Source organism: Eschscholzia californica, unplaced genomic scaffold (assembly GCF_041429995.1).
Source record: "Eschscholzia californica isolate CP2 unplaced genomic scaffold, dmEscCali1.0.p SCAF_5, whole genome shotgun sequence".
NCBI classification, from domain to species: domain Eukaryota; kingdom Viridiplantae; phylum Streptophyta; class Magnoliopsida; order Ranunculales; family Papaveraceae; genus Eschscholzia; species Eschscholzia californica.
In genome coordinates, this window is record NW_028238472.1 from 20136299 (window position 1) to 20156413 (window position 20115).

The following is a 20115-nucleotide window of genomic DNA, read 5'->3' on the forward strand; positions in this document are numbered from 1 at the left end:
AACAAATGCTAATATGTGGTGTAGGACCCCGTCGATACGTCCGCCTAGGTCCCCCTAAAAGTCAGGCCGGTATTGTCTATTTTACTCAGAAATATCACTATGGTATTGTCAAATGAGAATCGAGATTTGTTATGTCAAGCTGACCACTATAGACCAGTTTGTTTAGGCATGATCAACAAGATTAGGGTGTGCAACAATATCCAAACCACTCGGTTTTAAAACGAGCTAAATAATGTTGAGTAGTTTGGTTCGGTAGTTGATGCATTTTTTAGGAATCGTAAAAACTAAACCCGAACTGATATAGTATATAATATAATATTAAATTATATATAATATAATGATATATCAGGGTTGTGGCCGATATTTTAGAGGCTTAGTGTGAGAATTTAGTAAGGGTTCTTTTGAACAAGCTAAAAAGTTTTTTATATACGCAAAGTACTAAACAAGAAATTGAAGTAATGTAACTTTGGAATAGTTTACCGTTGTTGATAAGAGTTTAACGTATGTCATTACTATATAATTGACTTTGCATTTCTCTAAGTAAAACTTCTTCGAATTGTAGAAGTTTTTTATTTCTTGAAGTTTTATTTGAATTTTCGAAAAGTAAACATCTCGGATAAAGAATCAATTTAGTTTTAAGCTCGAGTGAAAAGATTTAGAGAGGAGATCAATATTTTTCATGAAAAATAATACTTTTATGAGATTATCAAGTGTCAGTAGGCAATAAGAAGATTAAACTTTCTTATTCTCCATGTCTAGTATCCAAAATAGGATTTTGACGTTTTTCTCACACGATCACACCATTTGATATTATCATACAAAACTGTAGTTTTGGCCAAGCTAACTATCTTCAACAAAAAAAAACTATCTCAGCACCAAAACTCCTGGTTTTGTGGTTATTCATATGAAAATATCCCGCCACAATATACGACCCACACCGTTGTTTAGAAAAAAAGTATATAATGTTAGCATTTTTTTTAATATTAATGATTATGTGGACTTAATATGAGGTTTATAATATATAATATGTTGGCTATTTCGATTAAGGGTCTTTAGTGGTCTAATTAATTATTATGTGGACCTATTTAATATCAGTTACATTGTGTGTGTGGGAGGGGGGGGGGGGGGGGCATATTATAGATATGCATTGTGTAGAGCCCTTAAGTATTATTACTAAAGAATGATGGACTCTTTTTAGTAATAATTTTGGCCATGATGATGATGGCTCCTAATGATTCGGGTAAGTAACTCATTTAAATTTCATCTCTTTATTCATCAAATATGACTCCTGGAATGTTTTTCATTGTTTAGAATTGATAACATGTTTGATTCTTGTCTATAATGATGAAAAATCCCACAAGTGGTATCAGAGCCACTATTTGTATGAATTTTGAGATGATTTTATGTGTTATGTTCACCATGTTTGTGATGTTTAAAATATTTCGTAAGAAACTATTTTGCTTTTAGATTATTCCTAAATTTGTTAGTTTCTGCAGAATATTTGGGAGATCTAATATTGTAAAGAATATCAGTAACTACCTTTATTTTAAATAATAAAGATCTTGAATGTTATCTTCTGTGATTCGGTTGGTTAGGGAGGAATAATAGAAATTCTAGTTATTTTCCCTATTCCTCTCCCCTAATCTCTCTGTTTGAATATTTGGGTAGTTGAGAGATATTTGGGTAGATAATAGTATCCCTCCCTCATGGAATCATGAATCAAAATTGTTTTGGATACAGTAACTTTTTTTTGATACTTTTGATTCCAAATATTTAGGTATATGTTTGGTTGATTATTATGGATGTTTAACAAAATTTGGATGGAATTTCAAAAATGTCTTTGTTTTATACATACTAGGTTCCCACCGCGCCGTACGGGTGCGGTAGATCCCTCTTGGCTAACGCCGTCGAGATAGATCACGTGGTCTGACTTCCCGTGTCGAGCATACATCTACACGTGCATGTCCAATATGTCTATTTTCTCATCTTGTTGCAACATGTGAATACCTGTGATCTGAAATTAGTACACGATTTCATACGAAATCGGTACATAATTTCAGATAACCGATACTCACTTGGCCCCACATTATGTGAAAATAGATATATTGGCCATGCACGTGTAGATGTATGCTCGACACGGGAAGTCAGACCACGTGATCTATCTCGACGGCGTTAGCCAAGAGGGATCTACCGCGCCCGTAGGGCGCGGTGGGAACCTAGTTAATCATGTATTGGTGTCCTCAATTCGTGTTAATCTGGCCACTTCGATGGGGTTTCACCTTTTAGATGCTAGGGATTTTTTTTAGATTTATATAAAATTTGAAAGATTGATAAAAAACATGGAAAAAAACACCTAAAGAGAAAGAATAAAAATTATAAACAATCAAACTTCACATTATTAAACTCTTCAACATATAACACAAACAAAATACATTATTCCTATAAAAAAAACAAATACATTAAACTCATCAACATTTATGCAGAAATAATTAGTAACTACTCTTCTCAATATTTTCTCCAAACGCATTTAGTTATTTATTCACATACTAAACATATATGTAAGAATCCCAATTTAATTTGGGAGATTACTTCAAGGAAGGAAGAGAGAGAGAGAGAGGTTGCAATTGACTTCAATCTGTAAGAAGTATTTTCTCAAACAATTTGTGCAACATCATAAGTTAATACCACCAAACCTGGAAATTTCCACACAAATGGAGGGGAAGATGATCATCCACAAAATTGAAACGTGGAATAAAAAATAAATGTCATTACCGAGCAGGAAGATAATAATAAAAGACAAACCTGAAGAGGAGAGGTAGAGAGAGAACATTAAACCGTGATGAAACATTATTCTTCTAAATCATAAAATAAAACTCTTGGGAGAAGCTAATTTAGAAGCAGCTAATTTAAAATCACGCCTCAAAATACTATTGCCATTGATTTAGAAGCATTGCCATTGATTTAGAAGCAGCTAACTTAGAAGAATTATTTTATGACGAAATAGTATTTTATGATTTAGAAGTATTTATTAGTCGTTAGTTGGAACTAAGAGATCGTAGTCTTATAAACGTATGAATTATATGATGTAATATAATATGTAAATATAGGCAAATAAATCAAAAAACCTGAGTGTAATTCAAAGGGTTCTTCTGTACTTCAGATATAGAAATCTCAATGTCCTTCGAGTTACGGATTAGTTGTGCCTTTGCCTTTTCTCCCACAAACAACGTATTCCGTATCTGGACCTAAAACCAAACAAAAGTCAGTAAGCATATGAAGGAAAGATTAACCACAATTTATGTTTAAAAGTCAGTAAGCATATCAAGTATGTTAAATCCTAATAACATAAACATAGACCACCTAACTCTCATTATGCTTTTCGAAAGCTCTTTATCTACATTGTTTCACTATTTTTTTTGTTGAAAGTTGTTTCACTTATTATAGACAGTAAAATTCTATGGAAGTTGAAACAAAATTAAATAACCAATAAAATAAATTCATCTGACAGAAAACCTAAAACATGCTAATAAACTTGATAGTTATCAAGAAAATAAGACACTTTCAGAAGCAAAAATTTAAAGAATAACATTCTTCATATGGAAGTGTAGGAGTTCGGAAACAACTTACTAAAGGTTTTGACCACTTTGGACAGGATTGATGAAGGAGTCAAGTAGAAGAAGAGTAACTTGCTTTTACAACTAAGGAACTTCAGTGAAGTAGTCCTTATTAAAGTTCCCTGTAAAAAGTGAACCTAACTCAATTTAATCACCTATTTCATTCAAAATCTTCTTGAACATCTTAAAACAGAGAGGCATTAAACAACCTAACTCTTTGAATCTAGATTCTAGTAATAGAATTTTTTATCATATTTAGGTAAAAGAGAGGGAGAAAGCTTACTTGAAGAAGCTAATTTTGATCTTCCCAAAATGCTTTATTCTCAGCAACAGTCTCTGGGTTGTTCTCATTACTATCTTCATCATTATCGTCGTCCCTAATATCGATAGGATAAATTTCGGGTGACCAGTGCCGGTCCTGAGATTTTGGAGGCCCGAAGCGAGTTTTAAGAATGTGGCCTACACTCGTTTCACCAGGGAAAAAAATTTGTATATGAAAACTGTCTAAATTTCCTTGTAGATAATGTGAGGAAATAACACTTATATTTATAATTTGCAATCTAAATCGAACGATCTGATTTAGTTACTCAGAATAGGCTCGGGTTCGGGGAGAACCCTCGTCTATCCTTCGTCGATATCCCGATCAAGTGGTTCAGCGAGTTCGGAACACGGTTAACTCGGTTTGAGTTAGTAGCTTGTTCAACCTTCTTTTTTTAATCGAAAAAAAAGTATTAAAAAATGATTCTCTGAAAAAAAACCCAAAGAAATTTCAGCGTTCCTTTTTTATGCTTATGGTGATAGTGTTGGTTGTGGTTTAATGGTGGTTGTGGAGGTTTAGTAATGGTGGTGGTTGTGGAGGTTTAGTAATGGTGGTGGTTGTGGTGTTGAGGTTTAGTAATGATGGTGGTGGCGGGGTACGGTGGTAGAGGTTTAGTAATTATGGTGGTGGTACTGGAGGTACAATTGTGGAGGTTTAGTAATCGTGGCGGTGGTAGAAGTATCAACTAAAAAAAATAATGATGGTGATTGTGATGTGGAAATTTAGTAATAGTGGTGGTGATGGGTGATGGTGGTGGAGGTACCATTGAAGAGGTTTAGTAATTGTGGTGGTGGTAGTGGAGGTTTTAGTAATCATGGTGGTGGTGGTAAAAGTGGACTAAAGTAACTAAAAAAAAAAGATAAAATTTCCGAAGAAAAAATGTTTATGTTTGAGGTTGAAATTGGGATGTTTAGACTCTAAAACAAGCTCTCTACCAGTTGATCTAGAGTAGGTCACTTAATTGTTCTTGGTAACCTTTGTATATAGATTAAAAAAATTGGGGCCCCTTAATCCGTTCTTCGGTCTCTACTTATGAGGCCATTTGGCCCTGGGGGCCCGAAGCAAGGCTTTGCCTGCTTGCACCCCAGGGCCGGCCCTGCGGGTGACGGATCTTCTTCTTCGAAATACCCGAACCCCATATCATCGAAACTACCCGAATCATCCGAAAATTTGATACCATTTTGGAAACCAAAATAATATACCACCATAACATATACCATTTTACAATTAACCGAAAAGATACAAAAAAGTTAAAACATAAACTAAATTTGATTTCTTACCTTTTGGTCAATCAAATTTGTAAGCAACCTAAGCAAGGGAAAAATCGAACTCCTAAGAAAGAGAGAAATCTAACAGAAAATTGACCTGGATGAAGAGAGAAAAAATAGGAATCAACCAACTATGTATGTGAAAAAAAAGTAAGCAACCTTAACGGGATGAAAAGAAAAAATATTCTGAAAACTAATGTGAATAACCTAACCTGGATCAAAAGAAAGTGCGGTCGATGCAAGTATAAATAAGCAACCCACTTTGGACGTTTGAGAAAAACCATCACCTTGCTTTTACAACCAAATACTTTAGTGAAACATTTCACCAAAAAGTTCTTGAGCAAACTTCTACAAAACTGCTACACCACCCAAGTATTTCTACAAATACATCCTGCAATTCAAAAGACCATGAAAGTGGAAGGAATAGCTTAGGTTTCCAATTCACCAAACAGTTAAATTTCTACCGTTCTTTTGTAGAGAACACTATGAAAAGAAAGACATAGTTTGAATTCAATGGAAATGTTAAATGAAAGAGTAAATTGGAAACTAAATTTAAGAGTAAAACTGTTTCTAGATCATGAGAGAAAAAATATGAGTTGTTGGAGATGTTTAAGGGGTCGAGTAAACTGGAAACTAAACTGTTTGGAGATAAAGACCAGGTTGAAGTCTGAAGAAGGAGAGATTGTGGGAGACAAAAGGCGAAGAACACCTGTCAGAAAAGAAAACCAAATTCGCATGAGAAGATAATGAGAGACATATCACCAAATTATAAGAAAAAAAAAATCCTATAAGCACATATAGAGAGAGAAAAAAAAAATTTGTATATCTCGAATTCGAACAAATCGAACTAATGCATTCTTTGACTCTAGAGTTCCGGAACAAATCGAACAAATTGAATAATGGTGGAATCCAGAAGTAGAGAATTTCAGTAAAACATTTTTTACTACAACTTTAAACAGACAATTCAAAACCGAAAGGTAAGAAGAGAATTTTGGTTACCTTGTTAAATTTTCTGTTTTTCAGTCAAATAAACTAACAATGTTGACAATGAAGGTGTTGAATAAAAAAAATGTTGACAATGAAGGTGCTGAATTTGGAAACTGAACTATAAAAGAAATGATAAAAATTTCTATAAAAGCATAAAACTTATAGGAATCTATCCATTACCATCTACTTGCTAGATTTAGAAGCATCTTAGTCAAGGTCTTCACCAATTTGGACAAAATTTAAGAAGACCAACTTGCTTTTACTACCAAAGACTTCCCTGAAACATTTCTTCGAACACTTCTTGACCAAACTTCAAGTATTTCTTCAAAGCCTTAAATAAAAACAACCCAAAACAAAGCTTCAAATACCTCCCTACTATTTAGAATATCATCAAAATTAAATTGTTGAAGCCAATCAAGAAATAACATCAAAATCATTACCCCGTTAATAGAAATCAAACAACAACTTAAGAAGAGAAGAAAATTCGATGGAGGTAGAGAGAGAAGATTCCATGGAGGTGTTGACGGATACTGGATCAAAAAAAATCTGAAGTTGAATTAAACAGAGAGAAAGAGAGAGCGTGGGAGAAAGGAAAGATAACCTCTCCCTGAACTGTTTTGAGAGAAAGTCGGGTAAAGGGGGAGAGACGAAGTTTGATTCGTGTGAAGCCAGAGAAAGTGGGAGGTTTTTTGTGCAAATGACCAAAATAACCTCTCTTAGGGAATTTAATTACACAAACCTTTACCATTGAAGATTTTAGAATAATTTCATCCGTTAGATGTGAAAACCACACAAATAATAGACGGTCAGACTTATCCCCTAGATAATTGACTGAGTTGTTTTAATATAATAGATATTTGAAATTCTTAATTTGATTATCATAATTGACATTTGTTATACATGAAATATATTGATATATGTTGATACATATTGATAATCATTGTATATAAGGTTAGGCTATTAATTTAATCTTGTATCAAAATATTATTATTTTATTTTGACAAGAACTTAGATGGTTATTGTACTGATTATGACATTGAACTGACATGTCACCAAAGTGACCCCTGTTGGGTAAAATGTCATAGTTGATGCAGATAAATATGTCTTAACCCATGTGAAGTGATCGGCCCAAAGGAAGGTTACTTTTACCGGTCTAAGGGAAGCTTAAATTGCCTTATGACGAGGGTATGTGGTATACTTAGTTGTCATGCGAATATTATGTCGGTCCAAAGAAAGGCATAATATTTGGCAGATCTTGTACCAATATCCGAGAGTATCACTAGTATGTTACTATCTCTGTCCAAAGACTAGGTAGTAATGTTACACTTGATATCTTGAAATGGGCCCACAAATTGTAACTTTTGTTGTTTTCAATTGTTGTTAATTTTTGTCTGATATAATTTGAACTCTAATTGAGCATATATGTATTTTGTTATTCTTTACTTTATAGTATCTGCAGTATCTGCAAACATGAACAACATTTCTGTGCTTAACGGCACAAATTTCAAGAAATATAAAAAGTACGTGATGATTGTGCTTGGTTGTATGGATCTAGATGTTGTTCTCAGGACTGACCGCCCAGCACCTCTGACAGACTTAAGTAACTCTGAACAGAGGGTCGCTTTTGAAAAATGGGAAAGGTCTGACCGTATGAGCTTAATGATCATGCAAAACTCAATTCCGGACTCAATAAGCAGTGACTTGACTGAGACGAGTGCTAAGGAGTTCCTTAAGCAACTTTCTTATCGCTTCAGAGCGAGTGAGAAGGTGGAGATAAGCACTGCATTAACAAAGCTTGTCACCATGCGGTACAAAGGAAATGGGAACATAAGAGAGTACATTATGGAGAAGTCTAATCTGGTTTCCAAACTCATGGAACTCAGATTTGGAACTATCAGATTTGGAACTATCAGATGACATCCTTGTTCATTTGATCCTCATTTCACTTTCTGCTCAGTATAACACACTGAAGATCTCTTACAATACTCAGAAGGATAAATGGAGTTTGAATGAGCTTATAGCACAGTGTGTTCAGGAAGAAGAGAGGATCAATCGGGAAATGTCTGAAAGTGCTCACTTAGCCTCGACCTCAGGAGTCAAGAAGTTTGCTAAGCGAAACAAAGCTAAAGGTAAAGCAACTGCAGTAGGTGGAACATCACAGACTAAAGGAAAAGAAATACAGGTCTCAGGACCTTCTTGTTTCTTTTGTAAAAAAAAAACTGGTCATGTAAAGAAGGATTGTTCCAAATTCGCCGCTTGGCGTGCTAAGAAGGGTATATTTCTGAACTTTGTTTGTTCTGAAGTTAATTTAGCTATTGTACCAAGTGACACATGGTGGATAGATACAGGAGCTACTACTCACATTAGTGTCACTGTGCAGGATTGTCTCCACTACCGAACGTCGTCTGATGGTGAAAGATACATCTTCGTGGGCGATGATGTGACATGAAAATGTCACATTTGGAGAGCCTAACTTAGACTATTTAGTCATTTTCGAGTATTATCAATAATATTTTATGTGTTTTTCATGTTAGGTACTTATTTTGGAGTTAAGCGTGTAAACCGGAATAAAGGGAACAAATTGTCACTATCATTTCATGTGCCGAAAACGAGAGAAAAAGTTTTCAAGCAAATCATATGACAAGAGGAGTCAAAGACGAGTCTAACGATGAAAACGGAAGTCAATTCCGAGTTCGGATGGGGAAGTTGTGGAAGAAAGAAGTCGAGGTTCGGTCTTAAAACAAAGATTCTATGAAGGCACCCCCCTTGATTTCCAAGTGAAGATTAAAGCCCAAGTCTAAAACCCAAGAGCCTAGATATGAAGGAACAAAACCCAAGCCCAAAGAAGATGAAAGAAGGAAGAGATTTTGGAGGCACCTTCTTTATGGACTCAAGTTTGAGTCAAAGTCAAGTCTTGACTAAGTCTAGGGTTTGAGTAAAAAGAGAGGGTCAAGACACTATTCATCATCTTCTAGCTTGGACAAGTTGGAAAAAAAAGAGTTAGAGAGGAAAATGAGGCAAGAGGGTTCTTGAGTTAGGGTTCTTCATCAAGGGGGTTTGAAAGAGAAAGACAAGAGAGAAGAAGAAGGAGGATCCGGCCAAAGCATAGGCTTTGGCCGGCCGAGCAGCAGCTCGGGCTGCTCGGGAAGGGTGCTCGGGAGCGCTGCAACAACAGCGTGCCGGCGCGGGAAGCATGCACGGGAGCTGCTGCTGCAGTTCTCATGGACGCAGCTGCTCCGGCACGGCTGCAAGGGAAGCAACTCGGGTCTTCAACAGGCCGGCACGGGATGCACGGCTGTAGCTCGGGACGGCACTCGGGAAGCATTCACGGGAAGCTCACAAGCACGGGACGGCTGCAGTCGGCTCGGAACAGTACATCTCTTGGCCGGATCTAGGTTTTTGGCCGGATTTAGTCACCTTCTTTGGCCGGAATTTTCTAGGGTTTCCGGCCACTTTCTTGGCCGGAAAACTTAGGGCTTTTGCTCCCCATGTCTTGATCTTGCTTCCTATGTAGTTTGATTTGATTTTGGACAAGAAATTTCTAGAGAGAGAAAGCTAGGGTTAGCTTTAATGGAGGTTGTGTTCTAAATGGAGAAGATGATGGTGGTCGCTATGGGGAACCCAGAATTTGCTAAGGGGAGATCGGCTGAACCTTAAAGACTCATATTTTCCGACGATCTTAGCCTCGAACCATCATCGAAAAAGGGGGATTCTCTCACCATTTCCTTTCCATTTCTTATTCAATCACCATGTTTAGATAACTTTAGTTTGTCGATTATATGAGATGAAATGTGATGAATTCGTGACTATGTTTAATATGATTTGATGTTTTGATTATAAATTGATGTTCTTTTATGCGATTATCGTTTTGATCGTATTTTCATGTGTCTTGTCAAGCACTTCGCATAGTTAATAGACGAAACGAAGTATTCGATATCGATCGTAGTCTAAGTCATAATTTCATGTGTCTTGTCATGCACTTCACATAGTTAGGCGACTAGACGACACTTTCGATGACTCGGGATTAACCGATTTAGACGTTTGTTTGACTATGTATGATCTCCGGGTATACATAGTACTTAGAGACATCTACTTTAGGAGTCGAATATCGATTGTACCTCGACACATCAAATCGGACTACACATAGTCGTAGGTTTATCATTTTGGATTTCCGGACTTCGACAACTCTCTCATTTATTTGTTACCCGAATCGAGTCTTACCGTCTCCCGACTCTTTTTCCTCCGACACTTCTCTCGAATCTCTCTCGCCCGTCTACTTTTATTGTTTAGTTTAGTTTTCTTATTTTGTTACTCATTCAATCTAAATACCCCCCCCCCCCCCCATTATCTTTGTTTTTCTTTCCGTTTTGTCTAAGTTAGCTAATAATACTAAAACCGACGGACAAGACCCTTCGGTATCCGAGCTACCTTCCTATCCTTGGATCGATCCCGGCTTTGCCGGATTACTACTTGATACCTCTGCTTGGGTGTGCAACCTTTTCGGGTGCATCAGGCGATGGAACTATGGTTAAAGTGGAAGCTATTGGTGTTTTTAGAATTCAGTTATGTACTGGTTTTTATCTGTATTTAGAAAATACTTTTGGTGTACCGTCATTTAGATGAAACTTAATTTCTGTTTCTTGTCTGGACAAATCTGGTTTTACTTGTTCATTTGGAAATGGATTATTTAGTATTTCTCTAAAGTCTGATATTGTTGGTACTGGTAACTTAATTGATAAATTGTATCTATTGAACACCATAAAGTCCAATTGTGATGAAAATTTATATATTAGCACTTTGGGTACAAAGCGGAGATTAGCTAATGAGAATTCCAGCATATTGTGGCACAAACGATTAGGTCACATCTCTGAGGAGAGAATCAAGAGACTTGTGTCTGAAGGAATTCTTGACTCCCTTAATGATTCTGAATATAAAATTTGCATAGAATGTGTTAAGGGCAAACAAACAAACAAACGAGGTAAATGCGCATATAGAGCTACTCAACCGTTGGAACTAATACATACAGATATATGTGGTCCATTTCCTAAGGCATCATGGAATGGAAAACGTTATTTTATTAGTTTCATCGATGATTACTCGCGCTATGGATACCTTTACCTTATCCAGGAGAAATCAGAATCACTGGACAAGTTTCAAATCTTCAAAGCTGAAGTTGAAAACCAACTCGGCAAGAAGATTAAAGCTGTCAAATCTGACCGTGGAGGTGAATACTATGGCAGATACGATGGTTCAGGAGACCAACGTCCAGGACCATTCGCCCAATATTTGAGTGAGTGGGGTATAGTCCCTCAATACACCATGCCACGAACTCCAAGTCAAAATGGTGTAGCTGAGAGACGAAACCGTACCCACAAAGACATGGTATGAAGCATGATTAGTCATTCTTCTTTACCAGAGTCACGATGGGGCGATGCCCTAAAAACTGCAGTTTATATATTGAATAGAGTACCAAGTAAAGCAATAACTAAAACCCCTTACGAGTTATGGACAGGCAAGAGACCTAATATTAGGCACTTGCATGTTTGGGGTTGTCCAGCTGAGGCTAAGCCTTACAAGCCTAACGAAAGGAAACTTGACTCGAGGACAATTAGTTGTTATTTTGTTGGTTACTCTGAAAGATCGAGGGGTTATAAATTTTATGATCCCTCAAACAAGGCATTCTTCGAAACAGGGAACGCTAAGTTCATTGAGGATGTTGATTACAGTGGAAGTAGTCAAAATAAAGGAATTGTATTTGAGGAGGAGTATGCAAATATTTCTCCTATAGTCACTACTGACAATGATCAAGTCACAGTACCTCTTCCCCAAACTTAGATTTTGCTAGTCCTCGAGCAAAAATAAAACTAAACCTAACTCACCACTTTCGTAGGGAATCACGATTGCACTTAGCACGTGCAACAAGCCGTTAAACCTCTAGGTTGCCCAAGAGGACGAGTTTTGTCTCGTGAGGGTTTGCAGTGAATATACCCACAAAATTCAAAAATCTCAAAAATGCAGAAGGGTCTAAATATTATATGGACTAAAAATGTTTATCCGGTAGATTTTTGAAAGCTAATAAAAATAAAAATCTGAGTCAACCAGACCATACAAATGCTAAAAATCTCTTCACTAGTAACCAAAACCCGAAGTGCACGTGACCAGCCAATATAAGTATCATTTCGGTTCCGAACAGACAAGACCTCGATCACCGTTTCAATACATTTCGCCTCGACTGTTGCCTCACGGTCATACACTCAAAAATTAAAGTCACTCAAGAATGGTTCACTCTATGTGTTAGTATGAATATGAAGGAAAACTCAACACATGAAAAAGACGGACTAAAATTTTGTGGACGACTGATCTCAAAGAAGGAAACAACCACTAATACGGAATGGGGAAGCTAACCAACTCTTCTCACCTGATCTACTTTCTAACAATGCTTCCTAGAGGTCGATAGACTAAGGATGAACTAGAACTCCTGAGAACTCGACGTCTTCAAATCTTCAAGAACTAATTCAAGGGATAAACATTTAAACAAAACTAATCAGACACCTTCTTCTTCTTTTTTTTCTTTTTTTTTTTTTCCTTTTTTTTTTTTTTTTCTTTTTCTACTTCTATTTTTTTTTTTTTTTCTTTTTTTTTTTTTTTTTTTTTTTCATAGTACTTTTCTGGTAATCAAACTCAAATACACAAAGAACTTTCTTGACATTATTCTTTCCTTGGGTATAATTCTCTTCATTTTGCTTCATGCCTTATTCTCAGGGTTTTAACAAATGGATTTCTATCTTCCTCTAGTTGACACTGTTTTCAAGTTTCTCAGACTACAAGAGAAAGGTTTACTTCCTGATGACATCCCTAGTGGTTGTAAAATTCGAACTCAAGAGATCAACTGAGCTCTAATGAATGTTGCGAGGTTGAGTAGCTCTTCATTCTACTCAGAATTAGCTCAGAAGAGATCACTCAAAACAGCAAGAAAGGCTCAGAATCTCACATAGGTTAAGTCTCCACTAATGATCGATTAAGTTCTCTCAGAAAAGTCAACTCTTCACCTATCTAACACTCACATGGCTAGTGCACAGACAACTACAAGATTCGAAATTCGTGGAAAAACCTTTAGCAAAAGTGTAGTACAACCAACTAGACTCTATAACTATTAACAAGCAAAAATAACTAGACTCACATTTTCAATCCAAAAATTTGAAAAATTTTGAAAAATTTTGAACCCTTTTGAATTTTTGAAATAAGGACTTAGCAAAAAATTCATTCCCCTATCCCCAAACTTAAACCGAACATTGTCCTCAATGTTCTGAAGACTATGCAAAAATAACAGGATGAAGGGAGAGATATTACCTGATTCGGAAGTCCTAAGCGTGGGTTGCCTCCCAGAAAGCGCTAAGTTTAACGTCTTCAGCCAGACGAAACAGATGATTCGAAAAATAGAAAGAATTAACCTACTGGATTACAAACATGTGATTAACTGTAAACCAATAACCGATACATCTGTGGGTCCACCCAAAACACAATGTTTTCAGTGAACGATAGTCTCACATTTTTGTGAATTGCAGAGAGTGCATGTGAGACTATCAAAGATGAGGGGCAATCCCCAAACTTAGTGGATGCACAGTCCACTAAGTAACTATAAATACTTGGACCAATGACTAGAAAGTCATCGAAAGGATCGACATAACAATGAAGGGCCAATATATCCGTCGAAGGCAGAAAGTCATCTGCAAGCTTAGTGGATAGAATATCCACTATTTCCATAGACGTTCTAGAGGAGACATCTGAAGTGTCCCAAAAGGGATCAACAACCGAGTCTGAGACCATGTGAAAGGTCAAACTAGACTCTAAGGGTAAGGCAATATGCTCGGGGACCAGGTCAAGGTCCATGGTTTCCTTAGGTAAACAGTCTGACAAACTATCTAACATGTCTCTACTGTCATCAATGTCCTCAAAGACATCTGAAGCCTCGCAGTCAGGTATAATATCATGCCTTCCTAGAATTTCATCTAAGGCTGACTCCTTACAAATCTCAAATGTCGGAAAGTTCAGAATAGTGTCATTCCCAAACTTGCTCATAGAGCCATCATCTTGAATATCAATGTCTAGTGCAGTCCTATCATGGTGAGATGACATAGGTGGAGGAAGCAAGACAACAAGGTCATCAGACCTTTCAGGCTCTAGGGTATTATCAGTAAATTCATCGACATTTAACTTAGTACTAGGGTTAGACGTATTAACCTCGTCATCGTACCTAGTACCTTCCTGAGTTTGGGGTGGTGAACCCCCTTCCTCGTCGGCGAATAACTGTGACTTAAACATTTTCATCTGTTGAGCCAAGGACTCAGTATCCTGCTGCATTTGAGTCGCAAATTGTGACATAATCTCAATAAGACGACTCTCGGACTCTGATCGAGATCTATCTTCAAGAGTCTCCTCATAATAAGGTTCGCTAGTGTAATTAAACGTAGACTCTTGATAATAACTTCCTCCGTACATATTAGGATCATACCTGTCTCTAAAGTCATTGGTCTCAGAATAGTGTGGACAATAAGGTCTCTCATATATATTTGGCGTCGGACCATATCCATCGCTAATCGGACCATCTCTAATCATTTGTTGATAATCTCCTAATGTCATATGAGATTGATCAGGCTCATATGGTCTACTCCACTCACTAATCGGACTGTTTCTAGACATTCGTTTATAATCCTGAAATGTCATACCCGGTCGGTTAGGCTCGTCTCTACACATCTGTTGGTACTCTCCTAGGGTCATACCAGTTCGGTTAGGCTCAACTAGCCTATTCCCCTCGTTAAGTCGTTGACAATCTCTTAGAGTCGTACCACGTTGGTTAAGCCAGTCTTTACGCAACTGTTGGTATTCTCTTAAGGTTATATCAGTTCGGTTGATTACGGGTCCCTTTAGATCAAGGTCATCATCATCAACAGGGTACGTCCAACCATTGGAAAAATGTGCCATGATGGTCAGGCACGATCACAAGATGAGAATTGACACTTATGTAACTAAACTTGACTCCTTTCTTTTGGTCTCTTTTTTTTTTTTTTTTTTTTTTTAACACGAAAACCGAGGAAGCACTACGAAGATCTTATAAAAAGTACCCACTAACAGGGGATTCGTGGGTGATTAGAGAAAATTACCTCCCATTCGAGACGGGCGACGACCTTTGCAGACGACCCGGGCCACTCTCCCCGCGAGTGTTCGAACCCGAGGCTTCGTTTTGGTTTTTCGGTTACAATTTATAAGCCCTCTAATTTAGGGTCAAAACTTTAATCCAAAAATAAAAACTAGAAAGTCTAAAGTCTCTCTCTCACCAAAAATAAAATAAAAAAAAAATAAATGTAAATTTCTTCTTTTCGACTCCTCCTCCTTGTTTGCGCCTTCTCTTTCGCTCCTTAATGTCCTGCACACCAAAAATAGAGAAGCAAGTCAAAGTGGCCAAAAATAAAAACTTACCAAAAATAAAAACTTTCCAAGTTTAGAAAAAATTTTGAACTTAGTCCCCGGCAGCGGCGCCAAAAACTTGATGGGCCTAAAAAGTTTCCTAAATAGGTCTACACCCGCAAGTGCACGGGTGTCAAGTTGTAATAATTTCCGGTAAGACCGGTTCGTTCCTCAGAGACTAAGTGAAACCTATTCTAAGACTTGGTAGTAACTCGGTTTTGAAATTAATTTTAGTTTTGGTTTTAAAAATAAATAAATTATTAAAGCAAAATTACAGAAAGAAAATAATTACAAGTGATACAAGGAACTCAAATGGGGTAGAGCCTAGGGTTTTCTGAATCCGTCCCTCTAACAATTCTAACGACAATTTATTTTGGTCTGATTAGATAGTTCTTTATATAACTCAGGTTTTCAGTCCATGAACGGTCTAAAAACCCGGAAGATTTTATCGTTAAAATGGTAAAAACTTTAATAAATTATCGAGAAAATAATTATTACGACTTCATCTAAACCCTAGATAGAAAATTAGTTCTTCATGATAAAGGATGGAAGCTTAACTATATAGAAAAAGGAAAGAAAAGTAGAAAAGTTGGATTTCTTACTGATTTTGTAACCAAACAGGGTCTTAGGGAAAGATTTTCCTTCTGTTTTCCCAAAATTCTGCCAAACAGACCCTCTGGGAAAACGATTTTCTCGTCTTCCCGGAAATATTTTCCCTGTGAGAAAATAATTTTCTCACCTTCTCCAATTCTCTTTCTCTCTCTATGCTTTCTGTTTTCTCTCTCTTTTCTTAATCTCTCTGTTAATTCTCTCTTTCTATCTCTCTCACAAAGGTAGACGAATTATAATCAAAAAGAAAATAAAAAATCAAGAAGAAAACTCCATTAAAGCTCTCGGCTCTCTGTTTCTTTCTCTCTCAATCACTCTCTGTTTCTTTCTCTCTCAATCACTGAATCTCTTTGTCTCTCACAAAAAGAAAAATACAGAAGATGAAGAAGAAAGATAGAAGATGATGATGATGATGATGAGCTCCTTCCCTGTTTCTCTCTCTAACTCCGTTTTTGTCTAAAACCGAGGGCCTTTACATCACTCTCTCTCTCTCTAATATAATCGGTTTTGGTTGAGCTACCAGAGGAAGACTCTCCAGTCGAGATGGTGATTGTTTTCGACCCCAAACCGAGATGAGATTCCTGATGAAGCTCTGTTCTTTTTATACATCTATGGCCGATTCTCTCTCTCTCTCTCAAATTCCAGCCGAGAGAATATCTCCATCAAATCTTCATTCTATCTTTCTGTTTTAAAGAGAAATACATATCTCTCTCTTTCCATTGATTTCCCACTTTCTTGATTCAGCAAAATCCTCTTTCCATAAGCTCTCAATCGCTCAATCCCTCTCTATCAATCTCTGTTTTATCTTTGTATTCAGGAAGGAAAGATGTGAGAAAGAGATAAAGTTTGAAAAATTCTTCCCAAAATATGTGTTGGACGTGCTGGCTACAAGGGGAGTTGATTCGGCGCTTCACGGTGTACTGAACCTTCAATAGACAACCGACCGATACACTGATCTAAGCGGTCGGGCTCTCTGTCCGTTAGATCTACCTGGGGAGTATTGAGGAAAAGATGTGCAGATGTACCTAATCCCAATCTGCCCCAATCAAAGCACGTGAAAGTAGCCTGTGAGTAGCTGTCGCGTGGCAGTTGAAGCACTGATAAAGTGTTTCACGGAGCAGTTTACCAATTTCCTTCGGACGTCTGGATTGAGACACGTACACGAAAAGAGTAGGACCGTTCCGATCAGCTCGCCACGCGCTTAGGTATGAGATCATATCCAGCAAACGGGTACACCGAATTTTCACCCTTCGACATTCAGTAGTACCGCCCTCATTGACAGAAGATAGCCCGAATCTCTTCCGAGTCGTCAGATCCGCTTCCCTCTTGCGCCATGTGTCATTGAAAGATTTCTCTTGACCTTTGCCCGACTAATTTTGACTCGAACTTTGAATTCGCCTAAATTACTCGTCCGGACTCAGATTCGACTCCCGTTTTCGCCGTTGGACTCGTCTTGAACTCTACTTTCATTTGAGCACCAAAGTTTACCACATATCCAGACTAACATAATTTCCACTGACCAAAATGCCCTCAAGAGTATCTTTCTCTCGATTTTATCCATGTTTCGAGCTCAATCCTGTAGAAGATACCTGGACAAAAGAAACACACAAATCATCAGAGTAACTGCTCGAATTGGACAAACTAGCCTTAGTTAAGAGATTCAGATGGGACAATTTCATGTCTTATCACCTCTCATTGTTCAACCCGTGAATCAAGGTATTTCATCAAATACAATCATACCGACTAATTCTGTAGTAGATGAGGCACCCTTCCCTATACAAGCTGGACAAGCACCTTTGGAAACAGAGGAAGTAACTGTGGAAGTTCCAAATCAACAACCTCAACTTGAGGAGCCACTTAGAAGATCCTTTAGAGAAAGAAGAAAGGCAATTTCTGATGATTACATTGTCTATCTTAATGAGCACGAATATGACTTAGGGTTGGAAAACAATCCAACTTCTCTTCATGAAGTCAAAACGAGCTCAAATTGTGAAAAGTGGAATGAGGCCATGAAGGAAGAGTTAAAGTCTATGGCTGACAATGATGTTTGGGATCTTGTCGAGTTACCTAAAGGGTCGAGGTCAATTGGTTGCAAATGGATTTTTAAAACCAAAAGAGACTCAAAAGGTAACGTTGAAAGATATAAAGCATGTCTTGTCGCTAAAGGCTTTACATAGAAGGAAGGAGTAGACTTCAAAGAGACATTCTCGCCAGTCTCTACGAAAGATTCTCTAAGGATTATCATGGCTCTGATAGCTCATTATGATTTGGAGCTCCACCAAATGGACGTAAAAACAACGTTTCTTAATGGAAACATTGAAGAAACCATATATATGGTACAACCTGATAATTTTGAGTCAAGTAGCTCAAAACAGCTTGTATGTAAGCTAAAGAAGTCCATTTATGGCTTAAAGCAGGCGTCCCGTCAATGGTACCGGAAATTTGATGAGGTTATTACCTCCTTTGGCTTTAAAAAATATCATTGATCAGTGCATATATCTCAAGATGAGTGGGAGCAAATTCCTTATCCTGGTGTTGTATGTAGATGATATTCTACTAGCAAGCAGTGATATAGGCCTGTTACATGAAACTAAGGTATTTCTTTCAAATAATTTTGAAATGAAAGACCTTGGAAATGCTTCATTTGTTTTGCGTATTCAGATAGACCGAGATCGCTCAAAAGGCATCCCCAGTCTTTCTCAAAAGGCTTATATCGATAAAGTTCTCCAACGCTTTGGCATGGAAAAGTGTTCACCAGGAGACACACCTGTGGCAAAAGGTGATAGATTTAGTTTGCTCCAATGTCCAAAATTGAATCTTGAGAAGAAGGAAATGGAGATGATCCCATACTCGTCTGCAGTTGGGAGTCTTTTGTATGCACAAGTCTGTACACGTCCAGATTTGGCCTTTATTGTAGGAATGTTGGGCAGATATCTGAGTAACCCAGGTCTAGATCATTGAAAGGTTGTAAAGCGGGTTATGAGATATTTACAGAGGACGAAGGATTACAAGCTCACCTTCAGGAGAAACGATCACCTAGAGATTGTAGGATACTCCGATTCAGATTTAGCTGGATGTATTGATAGTAGAAAATCAACATCCGGATACATTTACATGATGGCTGGAGGAGCTATTTCTTGGAAAAGCGTTAAGCAAACTCTTATAGCCTCTTCAACCATGGAAGCAGAGTTCATAGCTTGCTTTGAAGCATCTAATCATGCTATTTGGCTTTGAAATTTTGTCTCTAACTTGAAATTGGTCGATAATATTGAACGACTGATGAAGATTTATTGTGACAATAAGGCAGCTGAGTTGTACTCAAAGAACAACAGAAGTTCTTCGAAGTCTAAGTACATCGACATAAAGTATCTTGCGGTAAAGGATAGAGTTCAGAATGGTTTAGTGTGCATTGAGCACATTGACACAAACTCCAACATAGCTGACCCGTTCACTAAAGGTTTACCGCCTAAAGTGTTTTGTGAACATGTGGTCCGTATGGGGATTCTAGGACCCCTTGATAGTATTGATTAGTGGGAGTTTATTTGGTCATTTTATTGGATCCTTCATTTTATGTTCTTTGAACATAACTATATTTTGTATTAATCTTGTACAAGTTTTAAGTTTTAATAAAAGTATGTATTTCATCTCAATATTCTGAACTTCAGTACTACAACTTTCTATTGAGGAATCATTTGGAGAAAGTTAGACTCTATGGAGTCGCTGGATTAGTTGGAAATAGGCATGTTTAGATCACATAACATGTAATTTCCAAACTACACATCCACACCTGATCTATGTTGTTAATTACGTTAGTAATGTGACCATTAAAGGTCTAGTCATGAACAAATGCGAC

General features: G+C 37.3%; 1 long non-coding RNA gene across 9 annotated transcripts; it reads right to left on the bottom strand.

Moving 5' to 3' along the window:
* Positions 1-2395: 2395 nt before the first annotated feature.
* Positions 2396-7377, bottom strand: LOC147537727 (uncharacterized). Of its 9 annotated transcripts, none has more exons than XR_015225259.1 (7): positions 6629-6833; positions 6376-6519; positions 5414-5910; positions 5214-5298; positions 3898-5082; positions 3628-3736; positions 2396-3245 (listed from the first exon to the last, which is right to left on the bottom strand). It is a non-coding gene; the product is annotated as an uncharacterized LOC147537727 (long non-coding RNA). The 9 variants fall into 9 exon arrangements; XR_015225260.1 differs by having other exon boundaries at positions 5414-5592; positions 5841-6519; XR_015225257.1 differs by having other exon boundaries at positions 2396-2693; positions 3126-3245; positions 3898-4032; positions 5414-6519.
* Positions 7378-20115: the final 12738 nt, after the last annotated feature.